The 17,397-nt window shown below is 39.4% G+C and overlaps 1 pseudogene; it reads right to left on the reverse strand.

The window, feature by feature from the left end:
- Positions 1-1,159: 1,159 nt before the first annotated feature.
- Positions 1,160-2,158, reverse strand: LOC106979548 (olfactory receptor 5B2-like; annotated as a pseudogene).
- Positions 2,159-17,397: the final 15,239 nt, after the last annotated feature.

Raw genomic sequence — 17,397 nt, forward strand, 5'->3', positions numbered from 1 at the left:
TTCAGAAGGAACAGCAAGTACAAAGACCCTGAGGTGGAAGTGTATTTGAGTTGTCCAGAAAAACCAAGGAAATCACTGTGGATGAAGCAAGGGAGAAGTCCGGGAGAGGGACAAGAGATGACCTAACAACACTGCAGTATGAAAAATAGGGAACATTAGCCATTTCAAAGCACTTTTAGACAGAAAAGTGTGCATTCTTGATAGTCTCTGTTCATTTTTTAAGCATTATGAGAGTTTGAGGTTGCATGTGAATAACGGAAAATGTGTTTATTTCCCTCCATTTTGTGTGTGTGTAGTCTGGATCTTTTGTCCTTTTAAAAAGTGTAATGTGAATATGTTGACTCTACAGAATGACTCAGTCAAGACAGAAATATAACTCTTTTTATTCTTTTAAAATTGTTAACATTTTTATTTGTTTTCGAGAGGCAGAGAGAGAGACAGAGCATGGGCAGAGGAGGGGCGGAGAGAGAGGGAGACACAGAATCCGAAGCAGACTCCCGGCTCGGAGCTGTCAGCACCGAACCTGACGCAGGGCTCAAACCCATCAACTGTGAGATCATGACGCGAGCTGAAGTTGGACATTTAACTGACTGAGCCACCCAGGCGCCCCAATACGACTCCATTTAAATGCAATATCTATGTGTCTTTCAATAAAATGTGCCAACAAAGAAAATACTTCTATTTAGAATTACGTACTTTTTCTTCAGTTAAGATTTTACAACAGGAATTCAGCAAAAGAAACAAATATTATTAGACACAAATTTATATTCTAACCCCCAAGTTATTTAAAATCATTTTACTCAAAACCACTGACACTTCGTTTACCTCTGCCAAATTTACCACTGCCATGTGTATATGTCCTCAGAGTCATAGAGGATGTGTGTATGTGTCTCTGCTCATAGACTCGTTTTTCCCACTGATTTACATGTATGTTTACACGGGCATGTGGTAGAGAAAATGCATGTGGAACAAGCGAATAAAACAAATGCCATTAGTAAGTGTTTTGAGAAGCAGGACCCCTGGCTTTTCATGGCTTTCTTTGAGCCATACTAGTTCAAGTATTATATTTTAGATATACTTTATTTTTACAAGACAGCAGACTTTTCAAGTGTTAGGGATATAACTTGAGAAATTAAATGCAGGGTAAGTCTTAAAAATATGAATGGGATAAACCGAGAGAAATGAAACTAGATTATTGTGCATAATATAATATTAAAATCCAAGGACGAGAGATGATTTTGCCTTTTCCAAAACTTTCTTGAAAGCATTCTTGACCTCTTTGTTCCTCAGGCTGTAGACCACAGGGTTCAGCATGGGGATGAGCACAGTGTAGAACATGGATGCCGTTTTGTCTGTGTCCATGGAATGGCTGGAACTGGGCTGTAAATACATAAAGATGACTGTCCCATAGAAGATGTAGACTGTAGTGAGGTGGGAAGCACAGGTGGACAAAGCCTTTTGGTGCCCCTGAGCTGACTGCATCTTCAAGCTGGTTATAAATATGAATAGGTAGGATAGGATTATAACGAGAAGAGCAAAAAAGACATTAAAGCTTGACACATACACAAGAACCACCTTACTAATGTGTTTATCAGAGCAAGAGAGAGCCATGACTGCTGGAATATCACAGGAAAAAGTGAAGGACCACGTTGGACTTACAGAAAGAAAGACTGAACGTATTCCCAACCTGAATGGATGCATTCAGGAGACTACAGATGTGGCAACCCATGGCCAGAAGAGCACACACGCTCATCGTCATGGTGGTGGTGGGATGGAGGGGCTTCACACTGCTGTGTAGAGGTCACGGGCCGCTGAGGATAAGAGATAACGTTCCACAGTTGCAAAGGCTGCAGAAGGGAACGTTTGAGCAGCACACGCATTATAGGAGATGACCTGGTCTCCTATAAGGAATCCAGCCGTGACCCTGGGAGTGCCAGCTGCAGAGTAACCAAAGTCCACCAGAGACAGGTTACTGAGGAAAAAGTACATGAGAGAGTGGCAATGGGAGTCCAGTAGGATCAGTATGATCATCCCCAGGTTCCCCCAAACACTGATGAAGTAAATGAGGGGTGAACACAATAAAAAGTGGAATCTGAAGTTCTAGAGTATTGGTCAGATCCATCAGGATGAAATCTGTCACTTCTGTATTAGCGTCCATGGGAATTACTAAATTCTTTGTAGTAATGAGAAAGAAAGGAATATTTGGTGAACAGAAAATAGATGGCACTGAAATTTATTTATTTACTTATTTTTATTTATTTATTTATTTATTCATTCATAAGTATGTTTATTTATTTGAGAGAGACAGAAGCAGCACAAGCAGGGAAAGAGGCAGAGAGACAAGGAAAGAGAATCCCAAGCAGGCTCTAAGCTGGTGGCACAGAGCCCTACACAGGGCTCAAACTCAGAAAACTGTCAGAGCATGACCTGAGCTGAAACCAAGTCAGATGCTTAACCAACTGAGCCACCCAGGCCCCCTGCACTGAAATTTAAATATATAAATACCTCATTTATTTCACCATTTAATTATGGCAATAATTTATTATCCATGATTCTCTGATATAAAGCATAGATTTGAACAAAAAACTTAGGACTTAGATAAATGATCTATATGGTTACATACTGTTGAAGCCAAAAGATCCTTACAAGTCCCATAGCCAACTTCTTACTTGTGCCAATGCACAAAGAGACGCACAGAAAGAGGTTATGATTTATCCAAGGTCACATATTTGCTGTACTTACATTTCCTAAGTCAGATTTCCTGAGTTTATTGACAGCTAAAGTTTATACAGTGCTCACATCAAGTACACGCTTATGTCTAATGTTGACATATGCTTACTCCTCTCAACAAACCCACAAATGACTGTTTGTGCAAGTCTACATCAGTATCAACCAATAGAGTCAAGCCTTGGACCCAGGCAAAGTGATTTCCTAGACCCAGGCTCTTAACTGAAGTTTAATTGAATTTATTTTAACTGAGTTCACATTTATTCATTGTGTCCATTAGGCCAAACTCAGTACTTGTAGGTGTTCAGTAGAATAGCTATATATATACAAACTAGATGTACTGGGATAACAGCACAACTACAGTAGAGGCATGTACAACCAAGAATTCCAGTTGAATTCAATTCTGAAGAAGGTATGGCATTGGGTGTTAGAGCTTGAGCTCTGAGAAGAGGTTCATAAGCATTCAGAAAGCAGCCCTACCATTTTCAACCAAGGAGACATTGGTCCTAACATAACTTCCTTGAGCCTCATTTTCTTTATAAAATGAAGATGGTGGGGCACCTGCGTGGTTCAGTTGGTTAAGCCTCCAGCTCTTGATCTCAGCTCAGGTCTTGATCTCAGGATGGTGAGTTCAAGCCACGCTGGGCGTGGAGCCCCCTTAAAAAAATAAATAAATAAAGATGGTAATGGGATGATTCAAAAGGGACTTTTTACAAAATCTAAATGAGGTAATTCATTTTTAAAAAGCACAATGTGGGCATTCATCATAATCCTGATGAGTTACTACGTTATTATTAGGATGGAATGATGGTCACCATCTTGGTTAAGGACAGGTGGGGGTGGGATGCAGGGCTTCACGATGTGGCGGCAGTGTGAAGTCTGGTAGCCCCCAGCCTCTTGTACAGTCACAGAGATGGAGAGTTGAAGGGTCATGGACCAGGAATTTCATTCTAGTCTGCAGATCTGTTATGTGGTCACCTCCATGGTTTTGCTTTTTAATTTTTAATTTGACCTTGGAGCTTTTGGTAGCATGTCCATTCTCTGGTAACTACTTTTCTCTATCTCCTCTCTACCTTCTATTTCCTCCTGGCTATTTTGCAACTTCACTTTACATTCCTGTCCCTAAAGGCACTTGTGTGTTTATAAATTTCTAACATACATGATAATATAACCTACAACTTTTAAAGCAAATAGAATGTGCTGCATTCTATGACCACTAATAAGGGAATGACATATTCAGATATAGATATGTTTCACTTTAATCTTCATGATAACATTAAACGTCAGTCGGCACTAGTATCCCTATTTTACAAATAAGAAAAGAGGATTTGAGAAGTTACTTCCTAAAATTACATGTCTAAGAGGAAGCAGCTCTGAGAATCAAATGTATCTATGATCTATTTTACAACCTACGCACTGAATGACTGCTCTGTCGACTTTTCTAGACGTCAGGAAAAGGGTGAGCTTCGGGGGTAAAGAATATTAAAGTGGAGTACAGATCTAAATAACCTCATGAAGATCTTCCTGGCATCTAAAGAACTGTCCAATCAAACTTTGCTTGTGAGCCTCCCCTACAATGACAGGAAAAGATAGAAAATGGGAGGAAATTACCTCCTGTTCAATCAGAGTATCATCCACCTTCCGCCTTTGCCCATCTTTAGGAACATAACAACGTTTCATAAGTGCCACTGAGCTTCCTACTAACGGAAGTGGTTTTTAATTGGACATAAAGTCCCAAGCGTTTCAGAAAAGATGTTCATGGTATTCTATTTTGAGCTCAAATAACTCATAACATCAGCTTCATTACTACTTTTACATGTATTACACTTCTCACTAAAAATGTGTGTGAAATACAAAAGGTTACTTACCTGGTCCTTGAAAACAGGCGATGGAAATCCTCAATGTTTAGTCATTGATCCGAAACTCTGTGGGGGAAGAATGTAGCAATCCCATCAACAAAGCTCCCTCCCAGGAGCGAATCAAAAGGCGCCCTTAGAGTTGTCCCTTACCTGATGTCAAACTTAGTTTCTTTATTTGTGAAATAGAGTGTTATTAACACATGGGCATGATTCGCAGGACTGTGGCTGTGAATAGCAAATAAAAAGGCTATGAAACAACTCAGTAAAGGGTTATCACTTGGACTGCATTCAGTATAATTTTCATGCTAGGGGTTTTCCTGACGATGGTTGCAGACTCACAGAAATTCCACAATTTGGGGGAAGATCAGCATGTGTACTAACAACCATTCGCATTCACACAAGTAAATAAATTACCCAGATGCCTTGGTATATCGTCTGTTCCATTCAAAATGATGTCAGGCAGAAGAACCATGTTGGGATTCTAAAAGATAATAATGAATAAGAACCAGAAACCTGGAGATCTCAGGGGAACAGGCCCTTGTGAGGGCAGCTCTAGGACTTTCTCCTACTACTTAAGGGAGAGGCAATTAAACCATCTGTGAATACCTAGCTTAATGTGTTGAGTGAACACACAGATGCATTTACATTTTTTTTTGCCATTTCTTCCTTATTTTCAGTTTAGCATAATTCATTTATAGCAAATTTCATGCATTTTAGTGTATAGTCCTGAAAGTTGGTTAAATGCATATGATCGTGAGCCACCAACACAGTCAAAACAAAGACTAGTACCATCTGTCCTCCAAAGTCCCTGTGTTCCTTTGTGGTGAAGCCCTCCTGCCGCCCTCAGATCCTGAAACTGATTTTGTTCTTGAGACTTTTCCTCTGGAAGAAATGTCATATAAATGAGGTCATACACTATCTAATTTGTTGAGTCTGGCTTGTTTCACTCAGCATAAGGTGTATATGAGATTCATCCATTTCTTGCACGTATCAGTGGTTTGTTCCTTTTTATTGTCAAGTGGTATTCTATTATGTGGACCTAACCACCCCGTTTATTTCTAGATTGTATTGATTAGTTACATCAGCTATAAACATTTGCATACAGAACTATTGTATAAACATAGGTTTGAGTAAATACCTTGAAGTGAGATTGTTAGCAGATATGGTAGATTTATGTTTAACCTTATCAGACATTGCCAAATGATTTTTTAAAGTTTATTTTTATTTTTGACAGAGAGAGAAAGTGCGGGGGGGGGGGGAGGGAGAGCACACAAGTGGGGGAGGGGCAGAGAGCGAAAGAGAGAGACACAGAATCTGAAGCAGGATCCAGGCTCTGAGCAGTCAGCACAAAGTCTAGCATGGGGCTCAAGCCCATGAACCATGAGATCATGCCTGAGCAGAACTCAGACGCTTAATCTACTGAGCCACCCAGGCGCCCAGCCGAACAATTTTTTTGAGTAATGCGCCGTTTTGTATTTCCATTGGTAGTCTATGATAATCTCAATTTCCTCATGTCATTGCTAAACCTTAGTACTGTCTACCCCAAGGTAGAGTATTCCTGACAGAACAAAGAGCCTGAATGAAAATTCTAAGGCTGTGAGAAATTATGTTGGTTATGGAGCAAGAGAAGTCCATTAGCCCCACAACAGCATGTGGCAGAACTATTGCAGAAGGGCAAGTCACAGCTGCCAAGAGCTGTGATACTGTTTGGGGAAAATAAGGGACAAGTCAAACATTAAAAAGGGATATTCAGGAAATGATACAGGGGCTTTGACAAGCTCTGACATATTTCTGGGTATGCACACGTAGTATGCAGGTAAAAACAGATCTGATGCCAGTTACTTATTCCTGGCTGATCTTATGGTTCCCCGCCAAGAAGAAAGCAAAAACCAGAGAAGATTTGTCAACTGCCCAAACTTTGAATAAATTCCCCAAACCATTCCCAGAACCTTCCTTCAAAATGGGTCTAAGAAAAACTTCCGGCACATCATTCGCTGACCACTGATACAGTGGCTACCCTTAAGAGCACAGGCTTATAAATAAGAACAAGAGTTGAAAAGATTGGGTTGAAACTTCAAAGGCTACACACAGAAGGGAAACAGACTCTAAAATCAGTGTAGTTCAATCAATGAAACAAGAATGAGTATCAAACAACAACTCTGGGGATGGTCAGCATTCAAAGTTTCTATACTATGTGATCTGAAGGGCCCATTTTTTCAGCCAAAAAAAAAAATTGTAAGGCATGAAAATAAGGAGAAAAATGTGGTCCAAACAAAGGGGAGAACAGTCAATAGAAACTCTGAGGGAGGTCAGATATATTCAAAGAACTGAAGAAAACAAGGAGAGGAAAATATGATGATAATAAAGAATAGCAATAAACAAGATGAAAGTTATAAAAAAGGAAGAAGCTGTAATTTTGGAGTCCAAATTTTAACTGCATCAAAATTCAATTGTTTTTCCATATCAAGCAATGCCATGAATACAATTTTTAAAAAGACAAATCACAAATTGGAAGAAAGTGTTTGCAAATACAATAGCTGATTTAAAAGTTCATTTTGAGACTGTAGACATCTTGCAACTCAATTATGAGAAAACAAACATTTCGATTAAAAAGCGGGGAAAGGTTTGAAGAGATGTGCTAACAAAGAAAGCGTATGAGTGCTAAGAAGCACATGAAAAGATACAAAATATCAATAACCAGAAATACTAAACCCAGAAGGAGACACCAGTTCACACACATTTGTATGGCTGCCATTGAGTAAACAGATAATAACAGATGCTTGTACAGCTGTGGTAAAGGAGAGTCCACTTACCTCACTGGTAGTATTTGAAGTTGGGGTTACTGGAGAGGCTGGAGAATTGGGACAAACTCTTGGTAGAATAAAGAGGTCGAATAAAATCCTCTGCGGTCTCATTATACAAAAAAAGCAAATAACTACTGGAGGAAGGAAGTCTGTTTCAGGCACAAAGACAATATCACTCACAAGATATATCTGTCTCTAGAAGGTCAAGGAGTGAGGTGCTAGGGGACTGCTCTGGAAACTTCTGAAGACATTAAGGACAGAAGACTTTTTATTTTAGTTTTTGTATATTTTTAGTGTTTACTTATTTTGAGGGAGAGAGAGAGAGAGGGTACAAGCAGGAGAAAGGCAGAAAGAGAGGGAGAGAGAGGATCCCAAGCAGGCTCCACACTGTCAGCACGGAGTCTGATGTGGGGCTCAAACTCACTACCCACGAGATCATGACCTAAGCCAAAATCAAGAGTCAGATGCTTAACTGACTGAGCCACCCAGGCACCCCCATAAAGACTTTTTAGAGTTCCGATCAAAATTCCTGGGAGGAAGCAGCTGAAATTCCAGTGATTATAACGACTCTAGAAGCTCCGTGTATCTAAGGGATAAATTTATCCTCTCCATCCACTGCAAGTGTGGGTCCTTTCAATCCAATAGCTTATGAACTAAGAAGAAAAGTTAGCTCATCCCGTATACACATCCAATATATAATATTGAACTAGGGTAAAGATAATAAGGAAAAAGCCACCAACTCATTCATAAAAGTGAACAAAGGAAGACAAAGTTAATTCCAGAATTTTGCTGAGTTGACAAAGGCCCTTCCACCATGAGGATGATAGATAATTCTTCATTATATCTTGATTTTATTTTTGTGACGAACTCTATTTGCCATTCTTTTTCTTAGGACCTCGTTCAGCTTTTTGGAAATTGTTTTCTTACCCATTATTCTCTATTTACAACTTGTGAAGTGATTTTGAAGGGTCTGTTCTCCTTGAGGAACATCATTTGTCAGACTTCCACCCATGCAATTTTTTAATTTCCACAGGTGGTTTAAGACTTTTTCAATGAAGGCATAACCTTCTTAGAGATGCAGCTCCTTAAAAAACCTGGATGTTTCTTATCAGTTTGCTCCCATATTCTAGTCACCACACCCCAAATTATTTTCTAGATATAAGTCTCTAGATTATTTTATTTATTTTCCTCCTTACTCCTATATCTTTCTCTCTTATCTTAATAATGCCTGTGATTTTAAAGGACACATGGATGCTGATGTTTATAGCAGTGCTATCAATAATAGCCAAATTATGGAAAGAGCCCGAATGTCCATTGACTGATGAATGGATAAAGAAGTTGTGGTGTTTATAATACCATGGAATATTATTCAGCCACAAAAAAGAATGAAATTTTGCCATTGGCAATGACATGGATGGAGCTAGAGAGTATTATCCTAAGCAATATAAGTCAGTCAGAGAAAGACAAATACCATATGATTTCTCTCATATGTGGGACTTAAGAAACAAAACATGAACATAACGGGGAACAAGAGAGAGGCAAACCATAAAACAGACTCTTAACTAAAGATAACAAGCTGAGGATTGCTGGAGGGGGGGCAGGGAATGGGTTAAATGGGTGATGGTTATTAAGGGAACTTGTTGTGATGAGCACTGGGTGTTATATAGAAGTGATGAATCTCTAAATTCTACTCCTGAATCTAATATTATGCTATATTTTAACCAACTGGAATGTAAATAAAAACCCAAAACTACTAAAAATACTATAAAGAAAGGAAGAAAGAAGGAAAGACTATGACTGACATATTGTTGGTGACTAATAGATTGTGGTTTAAAATTACAATGATTTTTACTTGCTTATGTGGTATCCAAGATTGGATCCTGACCAAAGGGGAGAAAGAAAGGACGTTATGGGAAAAAGAGGTAAAGTTTGAATAAACTCTGGACTTCACTTAACAGTAAAGTATCAATGTTGGATTCTTTGCCTTGAAAAATGCAACATGATAATGTAAGACAATAAAACTTCAGGTGCAAAGTTTTGAGGGAAACTGGGTGAGTGGATATCCAGGAGTTCTTGGTGCTACCTGTGAAACTTTTGTGTAAATCCAAAACAATTCCAACATTAAAAGTTTATGAGAAATAATTTAAACAGTGGGCTCTCTAGATGGCATACAAAGGGCTCAACAGAACTTCTCTTCAGTGAAACAACATTATCACTGGTGGAAAAATTTTTTTAACCCCAACAATATGAAATCCTTTGAACTTGTCTTAAGGACATACAGCAAATGGAGAAACATGTGCTTGAGGAGATCTGCTCAGTCTCCTAAGAACAGCATTGTGGCATTTAGGCCATGACCCACTTCCATCACCTTCCCCAGCTCTGTGCGGTAGAAGTTATGTTACAGGAAAATGTGTCCAAGAAGGCAGGGGTTTTCTAACTCCAGGTTCCATTGTGGGCTACAGTATCATTCTCTGCAGGGCGGGACACAGGCATCTCTCATTCTCTCCACGTCCGTATTGCAGAAGCATTATTCCCAATGAGCAAGGCTGGGGGCGGGGGGCAGAGGCTGTCATCTCCCACCCAGTTAATAGGGTAAAAGCTTTGCCCAACATACAGAAGGCTGAGAGTTTAGGGACCCAATGGCCTCTGCCTCAATTTGTTTGTTGGGTAGTGATTTCACATTGGGAAGGACAGGCCAAGAAACCTAGGGCTATGGTCTTCCCCCTAGCACTTGCTTAAAGAAGAAGAGTATCATTCTGGAAGAGCTGGATCCTGTCTCTTCCTCCAGTCCTAGTACAATGGCACAGAGTTTCTATCCAGAGAGTAGGCAGTCCCTGAAGACAAGAATTCTGAAGCTTTACCTGAGGTGAATGACTTTATTTAGAGCAGGTGAGAAGTTCATGCCTAAGAGTATTATGGAAAACCATGGAGCATTTGGTGACAAGCAATTAAAAGAGGGTTGGAAAATTTCATGATAGTGGTAGAAAAACATAAAATGGCAGAGCATCCAGTAGATTTCAAGAGAGAACAGGAGCAAGAGATAGTCAAGAAAAGTCCTCCTAAAATCGTACTCATGCCTAAGGGTCCTGAGGGCTGAATACATACCTTACATTGCATCCACTTAAGAGTCATAAAAGCAGGATGCGGAGAAAATGCAAAAGCTTTACCAAACCACACAGTGATCCATAAGCAAAGAGCCTTGAACCCTTAGCACACTTGAGCACAACCTTTGGCTAAACACTGGATGAAGAATAAACTACTCTAATCCAGGTATAACTCTAAAGGAGTAGTGTCTGAAAAAAGTCATGCTTATCCCTGTTGATCTGGAAGACGTTGTGCATTCCCAAGGTCACACTCCCTGGAGAGTCATAGGAAGGAAAACTTCTAGTCCCTGGATGAACGTAGGGCAAAATTATAATGTTGCTGAACTGTGAAAGCCATATCCAACACACAGAAATATCCAATGGTAAAATGTGAAAATTGGTGTCTACCTGATTCGGGAGATTTAAGAACAATTTTTTATGTGGAAATGGTGCATGAGTCCCAAGAGTAATCCATTGGCAGGCAGGCTAAAAGATAAATAGGGGAAAAGGTAGAGTCAAGGACATCAGAACCCACATACTTCAGGGGAAATAGATACACTTTGCTGAATTAGTTCTGCAAGTCATTAGCCACATAAATAAATGACCGGAGAGTGAGATTAGCAGGACAGAGGGATAGGAAATCAATATCCACGTTCCCTGACAGAAAAACAAATTTAAGACTATAAGTAACGAAACACCCTTATGAGAAGTGCAAAGTCCAGTTCGATGTCTTGTGTGTTGAAATCTCAACTCTGAGTACTTCAAAGTGTGTTCTTATTTGGAAATAGGATTGTTGCAGATTTACTTATTTAAGATGAGGTTCCACTGGGGTAGGGTGGGCCCCAAATCTTATAGGATTAATCTAATCTAATAGGACTCCCTTTAAAAAGGGAAAATTTAGACAGATGCAATCACAAGGGAATAATACCATGTGAAGAGGAAGACAGAGGTCAGAATGGTCAGCAGACCAAGGAATGCAAACGAACACCAGCACATCACCCTGATGCTCGGAGACAGATATGAGACAATTTCTCCCTTACCGAATTCACAAGCAACCAACGGAACCAACCCCATCGACACATGGACCTCAGATTTCTAGCATCCAGAAATGTGAGACGATACATTTCTGTTAATGCCACCTTCTTTGTGGTACTTTTTAAGAGCAGTCTTAGGAAATTAATATAGGCAACAATATGGATGAATCTCAGATACATCTTACGTGAAGGAATCCAGACACAAAGGCTACACACACTAGGACTCAACTTACAGGACATTATTGCAAAGGCAAAATTACATGGACAAAAGCCGTAATGTGGTTTCCAGGGACAGCAGGTGGGAGAAGGGGTGAAATATAAGAACATGTGACACAAAACCATGTGTGCACCCTGATCAGATCCAGTTAGGTCCCCACAGGCTGTTTAATTGCTTCTCCCTAAGAAGGTGGATGAGAGCTACAGATGCCCTCCTGGGGGACATGCAGGAGAGAACTCCGTGTCTATCTCACTCCCTCCTGATTCCATGAGATAGCCCCTGAAATCCCAGTAGGACTCAACATGACATCATTTCAGAGGGACCAGGCCATGTGCCACGCCCCTCTGGCCATCATTTATTCAGCTGACTGCTATCGTTGCTGGTACATGTAGACCTTCCTCCCTGACCTTGGACCTGAGAATTTGTTTCCAGCCTGCAATCGTGGCCAGGGAAAACATCTCCTCATGGAAATGATATTGATTGAGTTCCAGGTGAGAACCCCTCAGCAAGGTGTTTTCTAGAGCTTCTCTCCTTTGCTCATCATGACACAATTCTGTGAATTATGTAGGAGAGGTGATTTTATCCTTTATTTTACAAATAGGGAGAAAACAAGCGGCTGCTCCAAAAGCGTAGTCAGAACTAAGGGTGGGTTTAGGACTTGGATCATGTTTGTGACTCCATGTTGGGATCTTTCCTCTAATTTTACCTGTCTTAGAAGTCCTGGAATTTTCACTAGTACCTGATAAAGAACATCTCCAACAGGATATATGCATTATTTCATAGCAAAAAGTCTGATTTCAGACTCACTATTCAGGATTGCCTGTCTCTTCTTTTCCGCCAGCGAGGTAAGCTTCTATGTTGCGTGTATTTTTTTTTTTTTAGTAAGAAGTATAATTCATGCAAAATCCACGGGGTGCTCTACCTACTATGAGTCATTTGAGCCCCGAAATAGATGATTTGAACATTACTCCTAAAGCAGTGAGCTGAGGCTGGGATTTTAGTATCAAAATTTCCATCAATGGGGAGTTTAGTGATATCTATGGAATAACATCAACTGCTTTCTTTAAAAAGATCAGCCAAATTATATACCTTCTCATATCCTCAGGTGTCTTAATGGTAAAGTGGGAATAATCAAAATTCTACTTACCTCAGAATGAATTTAAATGAAATGGTATATTTTATACATGTATATTAACACATGCATAAATATATGTACACATGCATACATAGAAATATATATGCATGTAGTTCTTACTCTTTGCAGGACGTTCCATATTCTGAGATGTTATGACTGTCGATGGCTGACAGACCTAATGACTTCAGGGGCTAGGCTTGGAGAATGAGGATGTGAAAGAATCAGGAGAACAATGGTAGATAATGATTTGTGAGGATAGTTGTCTTTCTAAAGGGCCTCAGATTATAATAAAGATTTAAGACACGGTTCCTACACAAGAACATATCACATAAAAATTTTTAAACATGGAGCTCTCCACCAAAACAGACCTGAAGACTCAAGCTAGCCAACAAACCAGGACTTTTCAACACTTGATCTTGGTGATTCAACTATGAGATGATAGTAATGGGAGGAAGACTGAGTTTAAGAAAGGACACTCTTTTGACTCATGCTAAAATAAGGATTTTAATTTCTGTGATGTTGGCTGTGATCTGTCTTCTTTCATTTGTGAGTTTTGTCTATTTGGGTCCTTTCTCTTTTCTTTTTGATAAGCTGGCTAGGGGTTTATCAATTTTGTTTACTCTTTCAGAGAACCAGATCTTAGTTTCATTCATCTGTTCTGTGATTTTTTTTTGTTTCCATATTACTTATTTCTGCTCTAATCTTTATTATTTCCCTTCTTCTGCTGGCTTCGGGCTTTGTTTGCTGCTCCTTTCTGCCACTTTTAGGTTTAAGGTTGGGCTGTGTATTTGAGACCTTTCATACTTCTTCAGATAGGCCTGAATTGCAACATACTTCCCTCGTAGGACTGTCTTTGCTATATCCCAAAGGTTTTGGACTGTTGTACTTTCATTTTCATTTGCTCCCATGTATTTTTTTAGTTTCTTCCTTAATTTACTCACTAACCCATTCATTATTTAATAGGATGTTCTTTAACCTCCATGTATTTGAGGGCTTTCCAATTTTTTTCTTGTGATTGATTTTAAGTTTCATAGCATTGTGATCTGAAAATATGTATGGCGTGATCTCGATCTTTTTGAACTTAGTGGGGCATATTTGTGACCCAGTATGTGATCTGTTCTGGAGAATGTCCCATGTACCCTCAAGAAGAATGTGTAGTCTGCTGCTTTAGGATAAAATGTTCTGAATATATCTGGTAAGTCCATCCAGTCCAGTGTGTCATTCAAAGCCATTGTTTCCCTGTTGATTTTCTGCTTGGATGATCTGTCCATTGATGTAAGGGGGATGTTAAAGTTCCCCACTATTATTGTATTATTATCAATGAGTTTCTTTTTTTATTTTTAGAAGAAGTTTATTTTTTAATGTTTATTTATTTTTGAGAAACAGAGAGAGAGAGAGACAGAGTGCGAGGTGGGAAGGGACAGAGAGAGAGAGAGAGAGAGAGAGAGAGAGAGAATCCAAAGCAGACTCCAGGCTTTGAGCTGTCAGCAAAGAGCCCAACACAGGGCTCGAACTCATAGACTGTGAGATCATGACCTGAGCTGGTGTTGGGTGCTTAACCGACTGAGCCACCCAGGCGCCCCATCAATGAGTTTCTTTATGTTTGTTATTAATTGATTTATATACTTGGGTGGTTCCAAGATGTGGGGATAAATATTTACAATAGTTAGGTCTTCTTGATGGATAGATCCTTTAATTATGATACAATGCCCTTCTTCATCTTTTATTACAGTCTGTTTTAAAGTCTGGTTTGTCTGACATAAGTATGGCTACTCCAGCTTTCTTTTGGCATCCATTAGTATGATAGATAGTTTTCCATCCCCTCACTTTCAATCTGCAGGTGTCTTTAGGTCTAAAAGGAGTCTCTTGCAGACAGCATATAGATGGGTCTTGTTTTTTTTTTTTTTATCCATTCTGATACCCTATGTCTTTTGATTAGAACATTTAGTCCATTTACATTCAGAGTTATTATTGAAAGATATGGATTTAGTGCACATCCTGAAGATGTGCTCAGGTGAGGGATATCAGAAGGCTTTGTCCACCTGCACTTCCCACCTCTCTACAGTCTCCATCTTCTATGGGACAGTCCTCTTCATGTACGCCCAGCCCAGCTCCAGCCATTCCATGGACTCAGATAAAATTGCATCCGTGCTCTACACTGTGGTAATTCCCATGCTAAACCCCCTGGTGTATAGCCTAAGGAACAAAGAGGTGAAAAACGCATTCAAGAAGGTGGTTGAGAAGGCAAAGTTGTCTCTAAGTGTTGCCTCTTAAAGTTATAAGATCCACAGTGACCTGTGTTGTTCTTCTCAGATCCCCAATAGGCAATGATTCACATTTTTAAAAATCAAAGTATAATTAACATATAATGTTATATTAGTGCTGGTGTACAACATAATGATTCAACAATTATATGCTACTTAGTGCTCACCACAATAATTGTAGCCACCATCTGTCACCAAACAACATTATTACCATCTTATTGGCTGATTATATTCCCTATGCGGTAGTTTTCGTTTCCATGACTTACTTATTTTGTAAGTTTATTTTGAAAGTTATTTATTTGTTTTGGAAGTTTATTTATTTTGGAAGTTTAACTCTTTTTTTAAACGTTTATTTATTTTTGAGAGAGAGGTAGAGTGCAAGTAGGGGAGGGGCAGAGAGAGAGGGAGACGCAGAATCCAAAGCAGGCTCCAGGCTCTGAGCTGTCAGAGCAGAGCCTGATGCGAGACTAGAACTCACAAGCTGTGAGATCCTGACCTGAGCCGAAGTCGGAGGCCCAACCAACTGAGCCACCGAGGTGCCCCTGGAAGCTTAACTCTTAATCTCCTTTATCCCTTCCATCCATCCTCCTATCCACCTCCTCTCTTGGCAACCACCAGATCCCTACATCTGAGTCAGCTTTTTTTTGTCGCTTCTTGTCTCTTTTTTTTTATCCTTTGTTTTGTTTCTCAAATTCCACATATGACTGAATCCACACATGACATATTATTGTCCATACTGCACCTAAATTACTGGAGTGATGTCATTTCTTATTCAAACGTCTCTCATCTGGAAAAGAAAATGGTATGTTCACATATGTGATACCTGAACAAAGATGGCCAAAGGGGCCTTAAAATTTTGGAGCCCTGTTTTTAATCAACCTTATAACTTTATGTCTTATTTAGTCTACCATGTGGCAATGCATACCTCTATGTAAACCGTGGCACACATAAGCTCATGAAGAGAAGCATATGCAAGAATCCCATATGTGCACAGACACAAAGGAATGGGGAATTTGCTAAAGGTGTTGGATGCAGTGTTTTCTAATTTTAAAAAGTTTGAGTAGTAAATTTAGATATCAGAATATAAATTTGTGTCTGACATTATCTTTTTCTCTAGGTGAAAAACTATTGGGGCACCGGGCGGCTCAGTTGGTTAAGTTTCCATCTCTTGATTTTGGCTCAAGTCATGATCTTATGGTTCGTGAGCTCAAGCCCTGCATTGGTCTCAGCCCTGACAGTGTGCAGTTTTCTTGGGATTCTCTCTCTCTTCCTCTCTCTCTTCCCCTCCACTGCTCGTGGGTGCGCACGCTCTCTCTCACAAAGTAAATAAATAAACTGGAAAAGAAAGAAAAACTATTTCAAGAGACTAAAATCAAGAAAAACATGACAAAAATTTTAATTTAAATCCAAATTAGTTAACATATAGTGTAATAATGATTTCAGGAATAGAATTTAGTGATTCATCATTTACCTATAACACCCCAATGCTCATCCCAACAAGTGCCCATCACCCATTTAGCCCATCCCCCCACCCGACACCTTTTGAGCAACCCTGAGTTTGTTCTCTGTATTTAAGAGTTTCTTATGGTATGTCCCCCTCTCTCTTTTTTATCTTATTTTTACTTCCCTTCCCCTACGTTAATCTGTTTTATTTCTTAAATTCCACGTATGAGTGAAAGCATATGATGTTTGTTTTTCTCTGACTGATTTATTTCACTTAGCATAATACGCTAACTCTAGTTCCATCCATGTTGTTGCAAATGGCAAGATTTCATTCTCTTTCATCGCTGAGTAGTATACCACATCTTTTTTTTATCTATTCATCTGTCGATGGACATTGGGGCTCTTTCCAATTTGGCTATTGTCAATAGTACTGCGATAAACATTGGGGTGCAATAACATAATTTTTTAAATAAAGTTATATGCTTTTGGGGGCATGTGTATTCAGATCTATAAACATACAATATATCAAAGGAATTAATTTTTCTATCTTCAGGAGCGTGTGGTAGAAACAGGATGGTCACAGGATCATTTTCAAAAGCAAGAAGACCAAAATACAAGGGAAGAAAATGGTCAGTGGATAGTAAAGACATTTAAAAAATTTTTCTGCGTAGGGCTACCAACTTTTCAACTTTGTAAGATAAATACACTGGGTATGATAGTGTTATCTATTTTTCTGTCTGGAAATACTATGAGATGGCTAGTGTCCCTCCGTTAGTTTCATATGAGCTACATCGTGTCTTCTGCTCCCCTACACGCTCCCTCCTCTTCACT

This window comes from Acinonyx jubatus, chromosome D1 (assembly GCF_027475565.1).
Source record: "Acinonyx jubatus isolate Ajub_Pintada_27869175 chromosome D1, VMU_Ajub_asm_v1.0, whole genome shotgun sequence".
Classification (NCBI taxonomy): Eukaryota; Metazoa; Chordata; class Mammalia; order Carnivora; family Felidae; genus Acinonyx; species Acinonyx jubatus.